Here is a 7,746-nt window from a genome sequence, read left to right on the forward strand (position 1 = left end):
TCTTGAACACCTCCACAAACTCCACTGTGATATAGGTTGTGCATGACAAGACTTCCTGCCTCACGGAGGCTGTGAGTGATTTCAGACATTACAACTTTCCTACATGGAAATCGTTTCCATTTAGGAAAATATATGAAAAACCATGTGTGGGGTGGCACATGAGAAAAGTGATTTCACACATATCTAGTATATTGTCTGAGATCAGGTGCACAGAGCCAGAAGCAACAATCTCTCAATGGATGCAATGTTGCCCATAATGATCTACACATGGCCTGCAAGCTTTTTCCTGTGAAGACAATGCTTTCCATGAACAGCCAAGCAGCCCACCTGTGTTGCCCTGTCACTTGCCCATCAAGTGACCCACCTTGGAAATGCTTGTTGAAAGGCAGTATATAGTCCTATATAGCTTGGGACTCTTGATATTTGTTGGGCTGTCTTCTCCCATACCAGAGTGCTTGGTCACCAAATCATCACCCGGGACTCTTCTCCAGGTGCCCTCCCCTTCTGAAGTACGACAGGTGGCTACTGAAGAGCTCCCCACGTCTGGAATGCCCCCCCCCCCGCGAAATGCATCTAGCATTAATGTCATGGGCAGCACAATCATAAACTATTCAGAGGTAAGCACCATTGAGTTAAATTAGGCTTACTGCCAGGTAAGTGTATATGGGATTGCAACCTTAGGCACCAGGTGAAGACTTTATCCCCCCCCCCCCCCACCCCAGGTATCTGAGAGCTTTGATCATCTTCGGACTTTTACTGTTCAAGCAGTGGGATGAGGTCTGCGGCTGCTACTAAGATTTTTCTTCTTCTTCTTGCTACAGTGTCATATTATTGCATTTTTATTGTGCTTTCTCAGATTGTATTGTTATAGTCTCTTTTGTATGACTTGCTGCTCTGGGAACCCCAGTGGTGGAAGGTGTGGGATGGATTTTTATTATACAAATAAATCTAAATTCATTAAGTGCATATACATAAGTAAGCCTGACAGTTTTCACACTAACTCCAGGGCAGCCTGCTTCACCCTGACACTCTCCAGATGTGTTGGACTACAGCTCTCATCACCCCCAACCAGGTGTGCTGGCTGGGGTGATGGGAGTTGTGGTCCAACACATCTGGATGGTGCTAGGTTAGGCAAGGCTGCTCTAGAAAGCTCTAAATGCTGCCAAGACAAGGGCAGCCTGATTCTGTTCCAGCCATCTTAAGATCCCTTTCTGGGTTGAAAGCCAGGGTGAAAATATTTTAATAAATAAATACAATCTTGATCCTTTGCAGCCTGGAACTTACTTCTAGCAAGTGTCCATAGGACTGCAGCCCTTATCTCAATGGGATCCTGGCAATCAAGAAGGTGGCACAATACAGATTTTAAAGATTAAAGGAAACCCAACAATTGGGAGAGGGGAAAAGATTCCAAACACTCCTTACCTTTGCTAGAGATTGAAGTCAATCAACAGTTTATCATAAAAGAGAGAGAACAGCAAAGTCCACAGATGAGATGTTGGGAAAAGGACTTGATATCTAAACCAGATGCACATTTGTCAATATGGTTTGGTCCCTGCCAAAGAAATAGCAGAGGCAGAGTGGCATCTTTCCCCTGGACAAACTTAGAACAACTAAGTGTGCAGTTAACACTGACACCTGCTGGCAGCTTGTGTTCATTGCAGTAATCACATCTTTTGGGGAAAGGGAAGATGAGAACTGGAAGAGCATCTCAATGCTGAGGTGCAGAACTTATGGCCTTTCACATGTTGCTTGGCTCCAAGTCCCATGAGCTCCAGTCAGTATGGTCAGGGATGATGGGAGTTGTAGCTTACCAACATCTGGAGGGCACTAGGTTCTTCACCCTGGCTTAAAGACTAAGGCTGCAATTTATACTAACTTACTTGAGAGTGAGCCCTATTGAAATCAGTGAAACTAACTTCGGAACAGACATGTACAGGACTGCGCTACAACTCATTTATGTTGACACATTATTTCAGAGACTGAGCCTAACTTCCTCAAGTATGGTCAGATTCTATGTTACTGAAAGAGCAGCAAAATAGGATCTCAAAAGTAAATCTGTGGTTTAAAATTCAAACAAATTGTTTTAGCTTGGGAACTAGTGAAAAATTGCAAACTCTCCACCTTAGGCTCAAGGAACTTAATGCATGGAAGATGCTGATGCAGTTCTATGAAATAAACTGAGAAATGGAATGCTTATTCCAGTAAAACAGCCTTCCCCAACCTGGGACTGCAACTTCCTTCATTCTCAGCAAACAACCATGCTGACTGGGAACTATGGGAGTTGCAGTCCAACACATCTGGAAGGCACCAAGTTGGGAAGGCTGCAGTAAAATATCAAAGGGATTTTACAGCTAGTTAGCCATAATTCTTTGCAATGTTCAGGAGGGAGGAATGTTCTCCGTTTTGCAGATAAAACTGCTCAGATTTGATCTGCCTTGGACTCGCTTTATGGACAAAATCAGCAGCACAGCAGTGCCCACGCATCAGTTCTCAGGGCCTCATACAAACTTGTAACATGATCCCTCATCTGATTTTGCAAATTGGAGGATCAACTGATGTCCTTTATTATTTATTTGGGGCACAATCCTATGCATGTTTAGACAGAAAAAAGTCCTACACCTCCCAGCATTCTCCAGCCAACCATGCTGGCTGGGACATCCTGGGAACTGTAGGATTTTTTTTTCTGTCTAAACATGCATAGGATTGCATCTTTATTTATTATAAATATTTGTATGCCACCCTTCAATCATATTTCCAGGGTGGCTTACAAAAAGAATAAAAAAATGAAAATGAAAATACCAACAAATAAAATCAACTGAAAACCACAAAATTATTTTTAAAAGAACACCATAAAACAGTCAGCAGGATTAGCTTCTTTAGGTCCCTTTGTTTAATCTCTTTATGTTTCTGGCTGCTTGATTTGTATCTATAGTAAAACCTTTGTGTATGTGTGTAGTAAATGGACAGTTCTCACAATGGAGGGCTGTGAACAGTGGGGTGTCCCAAGGATCTGCATTGGGATTGGTCTTAACATGTTCATAAATGATCAAGGTTTTTTTTTAATTATTTTATTTCAAATATTTCTAGGCCGCCTTTCAGGGAAAAGGCCCTCCCAAGGCAGCTTACAACATTAAAATTCATTTAATAAAAAACAATACAACAATAAGGCAGCATTCATTCATAAAACAACAGACACAAGCAATAAAACATTACTAAAAACCAACCGTGTAATTGCAGAACAGTTCAGTAAAACATCAGGGGAAGGCCAGAGTAAACAAGTAGGTGTTCGGGGCCTTCCTAAGAGTCTGCAGTGATGGATCCCTGACAGCAACCAGTTCCAGAGGTGTGGGGCCACTGTGGAAAAGTTAAGGGTGAGTGGTGAGGTAGCTGAATTTGCTGACAACATCAAATCATTTACAGTGATTAAAACAAAAATAAAGAGCTCCAGAAGGTTCTTTTGAAGCTGGGGGAATGGGCGTTAAAATGGCAAATGCAGTTCAATGTAAGCATGTATAAAATGATGCACACCGGGGCAAAAAACTGTGATTTCACATATACGTTGATGTGGTCTGAGCTGGCAGTGATTGACCAGGAAAGGGATCTGGGGTCGTGGTGGCTGTCTTGATGAAAAGGTCAACCTAGAAGGTGGCTGCTGTAAAAAATGTGAATTCCTATATTGGGGATCAACAAGAAAGGAACTGAAAATAAAACAGCCAGTATCATACTGCCATTATATAAATCTATGGTATGACCACACTTGGAAAACTGTGTACAGTTCTGGTCACTGCACCTCAAAAAGGATATTATATTACAGACCTGAAGGAGGTGCAGAAAAAAGCAAACAAAATGCTGGAGCAACTCCCCTATGAGGGAGCATTACATTTGGGGCCTTTTAGCTTAGAAAAAGGGTGAGCAAGGAAGGACATGATAGAGGTATATAAAATTATGCAAGTCATGATGATCATGGATAGGGAGAGACTGTTGTTCCTCTCTCATAATACTAGCAGCCAGGGTCATCCAATGAATCTGAATGGAGGAAGATTCAGGAGACACAGAGGGAAGTACTTCTTCACACAGTGAGTAAACAAAGGAATTTATTACCAAAAGGTAATAGTGATGGCCACCAACTTGGATGGCTTAAAAGGGGATTAGTTGTTGTTGTTCAGTCGTTAAATTGTGTCCGACTCTTCGTGACCCCATGAACCCCATTCACACCAGGCCTTCCTGTCCTCCACTCTCTCCCGGAGTGTGCTCAAGTTCATATTCATTGCATCGGTGATACTACTTACTGGCGTGATCTCTAATACTCAGTGTGAACTCATTGGTAAATGACAGTGTGATGCTGTCTCATGGCTCTATGTGTATGTTAGAAGGATGCGGTGGAACAATGGAAGGTATTTAGTTTTGTAATACTGTACATTACTATGCATCAGCTGTGACACATGTGAATACCCTACCAGCCATCCTGTCATGTGGCATTGGGTCTAGATGCTTTCTTAGCCCATTCTTTTAGAGTGCTGTTGTTGTTCAGTCGTTAAGTCGTGTCCAACTCTTCGTGACCTCATGGACCATAGCACGCCAGGCCTTCCTGTCCTCCACTCTCTCCCGGAGTGTGCTCAAGTTCATATTCATTGCATCGGTGATGCTATCTAGCCATCTCATCCTCTGCCGTCCCCTTCCCCTTTTGCCTTCAATCTTTCCCAGCATCAGTGACTTTTCCAGTGACTTTTCTCTTCGCATTTGGTGGCTAAAATATTTGAGCTTCAGCTTCAGTATCTGTCCTTCCAATGAGCACTCAGGGTTGATTTCCTCTAGGATTGACTGATTGGACCTCCTTGCAGTCCAGGGGACTCGTAAGAGTCTTCTCCAGCACCACAGTTCGAAAGCATCAATTCTTCGGCGCTCAGCCTTCCTTATAGTCCAGCTCTCACAGCCATACGTTACTACCTGGAAACCATAGCTTTGATTATACGAACCTTTGTCAGCAAGGTGATATCTCTGCTTCTTACTATGCTGTCTAGGTTTGCCATAGCTTTCCTCCCAAGGAGCAAGCGTCTTTTAATTTCAGGGCTACAGCCACCGTCTGCGGTCATCTTGAAGCCCAAGAAAATAAAATCTGTCACTGCTTCCATTTCTTCCCCTTCTATATGCCAGGAAGTGATGGGGCCAGATGCCATGATCTTCGTTTTTTTAATGTTGAGTTTCAAACCAGCTTTTGCACTCTCCACTTTCACCCTCAACAAGAGGCTCTTTAGATCCTCTTCGCTTTCTGCCATTAGGGTGGTATCGTCTGCATATCTGAGGTTGTTGATAATTCCCCCAGCAATCGTAATTCCGACCTGTGATTCATCCAACCTGGCGTTTCTCATGATGTACTCTGCATATAAATTAAATAAGCAGGGTGACAATATACAGCTTTGTCATACTCCTTTCCCAATTTTGAACCACTCGGTTGTTCCATGTCCGGTTCTTACTGTTGCTTCTTGACCCTCGTACAGCTTTCTCAGGAGACAGGTAAGGTGGTCTGGTACTCCCATCTCTTTCAGAATTTGCCACAGTTTGTTGTGATCCACACAATCAAAGGCTTTAGCGTAGTCAATGAAGTAGAAATAGACGTTTTTCTGGAATTCTCTTGCTTTCTCCATGATCCAGCAAACGTTGGCGATTTGATCTCTAGTTCCTTTGCCTCTTCGAAACCCAGCTTGTACTTCTGGTAGTTCTCGGTTCGCATACTGCTGAAGCCTAGCTTGTAGGATTTTGAGCATCACCTTGCTGGCATGTGAAATGAGTGCAATTGTGCGGTAGTTTAAACACTCTTTGGCACTGCCCTTCTTTGGAACTGTAATGTAAACTGACCTTTTCCAGTCTTGTGGCCACTGTTGAGTGTTCCAAATTTGTTGGCATATTGAGTGCAGCACTTTAACAGCATCATCTTTTAGGAACTTAAATAGCTCAGCTGGAATACTGTCACCTCTGCTAGCTTTGTTGTTAGTAATGCTTCCTAAGGCCCACTTGACTTCACTCTCGAGGATGTCCGGCTCAAGTTCAGTGACCGCACTATCATGGCTATCAGGGACATTCAGATCTTTCCTGTATAGTTCTTCTGTGTATTCTTGCCACCTCTTCTTAATCTCATCTGCTTCTGCTAGGCCCCTACCTTCTTTGTCCTTTATCATGCCCGTCTTTGCACAAAACGTTCCATTGAGATCTCCGATTTTCTTGAAAAGATCTCTAGTCTTTCCCATTCTATTGTTTTCTTCGATTTCTTTGCATTGTTCATTTCAGAAGGGCTTCTTGTCTCTCCTTGCTATTCTCTGGAACTCTGCATTCAGTTGGATATATCTTCTCCTTTCTCCCTTGCTTTTCGCTTCCCTTCTTTCCTCAGCTACTTGTAAAGCCTCATCAGACAGCCACTTGGCTTTCTTGCATTTCTTTTTCTTTGGGATGGATTGAGTTGCTGCCTCCTGAACAATGTTACAGACCTCCGTCCATAGTTCCTTAGGCACTCTGTCTACCAGGTCTAATCTCTGAAATCTATTCCTCACCTCCACTGTATATTCATCAGGGATATGATTTAGGTCATACCTGAATGGTTTAGTGGTTTTCCCTACGTTCTTCAATTTAAGCTGAAATTTTGCAACAAGAAGCTCATGATCTGAGCCACAATCAGCTCCAGGTCTTGTTTTGACTGACTGTATAGAGCTTCTCCATCTTTGGCTGCAAAGGACATAATCAATCTGATTTCGATATTGACCATCTGGTGATGTCCATGTGCAGAGTCGCCTCTTGTGCTGTTGGAAAAGAGTGTTTGCTATGTTCAGCGTGTTCTCTTGGCAAAACTCTATTAGCCTTTGTCCTGCTTCATTTTGTGCACCAAGGCCATGCTTGCCTGTTATCCCAGTGATTTCTTGACTTCCTACTTTAGCATTCCAATCCCCTATGATGAAAAGGACATCTTTTTTTGGTGTTAGTTCTAGAAGGTGTTGTAGGTCTTCACAGAACTGATCAACCTCAGCTTCTTCGGCCTCAGAATTTAATTCAGGTGACCATTATATCTACTACTAAGGGCAAGAATCCCTTAGAAGAAATGGAGCAGCACTCATAGTCAATAAAAGGGTGGGAAAAGCAGTATTGGGATACAATCTCAAAAACGACAGAATGATCTCAGTACGGATCCAAGGCAAAAGGGGATTAGACAAACTCATAAAGGATAAGGCTATCACTAAAGCTATACTAGTCACGATGGCTATATATTACCTCCGTTATTAAAGGCAGTATGCCTCTCAATACCAGTTGCTGGGGAACATGACCAGGGGGATGCTGTTGTGTTCATGTCCTGCTTGTGGTCTTCCCAAAGGTATCTGGTTGGCCACAGTGGGAACAGAATGCTGAACTAGATAGACCTTTGGTCTGAGCCAGCAGAGTTCTTCTTACACCCTTATGCACATACCCTGCAGTATGGGGGAATAATATGCCCAGCTGGTAATATGATATGTTTGAGCCTCACACAGACACACGTACCAAGATTGGGAAAGTAATATTGAACAGCTTATTTCCCCCTTCCTAACAAGAGACAACATTTGCAGAGCAATTTCTCTTTAATTGTAAATATTAAATAAACCCACCTTTTTCCACATGAGAATTTGAAAGGGCATGAAATTATTTATTTCATTTATAGCCTGCCTTTCCTCCAAGGAACTCAAGCTGGCATATATGGTGCTCCCCCACTCTCCCATTTTATCCTCA

This window comes from Heloderma suspectum, chromosome 4 (assembly GCF_057233095.1).
Source record: "Heloderma suspectum isolate Gila_16-S chromosome 4, 16-S_ref, whole genome shotgun sequence".
Taxonomy (NCBI): Eukaryota; Metazoa; Chordata; class Lepidosauria; order Squamata; family Helodermatidae; genus Heloderma; species Heloderma suspectum.